The sequence below is a fragment of the Salvelinus alpinus genome, chromosome 7, assembly GCF_045679555.1.
Source record: "Salvelinus alpinus chromosome 7, SLU_Salpinus.1, whole genome shotgun sequence".
NCBI classification, from domain to species: Eukaryota; Metazoa; Chordata; class Actinopteri; order Salmoniformes; family Salmonidae; genus Salvelinus; species Salvelinus alpinus.
In genome coordinates this window covers 74,138,856-74,139,912 of record NC_092092.1, presented here as the reverse complement: position 1 = coordinate 74,139,912, position 1,057 = coordinate 74,138,856, and the positions used below count along the sequence as shown (strand labels likewise).

General features: G+C 40.0%; 1 pseudogene; it reads left to right on the top strand.

Moving 5' to 3' along the window:
* Positions 1–723: 723 nt before the first annotated feature.
* LOC139581969 (U6 spliceosomal RNA) lies at positions 724–787 on the top strand (annotated as a pseudogene).
* The last annotated feature ends 270 nt before the right edge of the window (positions 788–1,057 follow it).

Genomic DNA, 1,057 nt, shown 5'->3' with positions numbered 1-1,057 from the left:
AATTATGGGTATTATCGTGGTGTAGTAGGCTACTCTGAATTATTTCATCTATTTCTGAACAGACAGCAGTTATTCTATAACTTTCGCAAATGTATTTCAATTTATCAGGGGTGCTGCAGTCCCTTTGCTAAAAGTGAAATTAATTTGACATGAAACCGAGAAGTGCCGGATCCGGCTCAAATGAAGCACTGGGCTCACCCAGAAAAACCTATATGTCCAATGCAAAAAATGGAGAGGGCAGTGGTTTGTCTGAGCGCAGTGGGCGAAACCCGTCAAATATCATAAAAAATAGAAGAATAAACATAAATTAATGGAAGACTTGAGGGATGTAGGGAAACCTTACATCGTTCTCAAGGGAGAACAAAAACAAGGGAAACGAGCATGGAAAGAGGTACGTGGAAGAACCATCTATGTAAAAGGTTCTGTTGGCTAACGTTAGCTAGCTAGCATGGCATGTTTGCTTTAGCCTAATAATTATCCTGATAGATGTCGCAACATTAGACATAAAACTGTCATCATGTTAAATTGGTAAATGGCACGGTTTTTGTTTGGATTTTATGGTAACTTCTGCACAGATACCTGTGTGCCAAACTTCTAGAGGAGCGCAAGCTGCAGCTCGTCAGATGACGACAAGCCTGGATTCTTTCTGGCTTGGAATATGTGCTTTCTGGCTTGGAATATGTGCTTTCTGGCTTGGAACATGTGCTTTCTGGCTTGGAATATGTGCTCGCTTCGGCAGCACATATACTAAAATTGGATCGATACAGAGAAGATTAGCATGGCCCCTCTATCACATAACAGCATTGACAATGTTAGCTACAAGCGTTGCATCTGGTGGTCTGACTGTTTCAACTTTCAACCGTGGTAGTTAAACAATGATATCTGAAATGTATCAGTGATGGCATGCTTTGTAGTTAGAATACATTGTTTCACATTGTAATCATTGCTCCTGTTATGGGTTTAGCCTATGATCATATAGTCTGAAATGCTGTCTGTCTGAAATTAATAGTCTAAGCATGCTTTGTCAGTGGTGTAAAGCACTTAAGTGAAAATACTT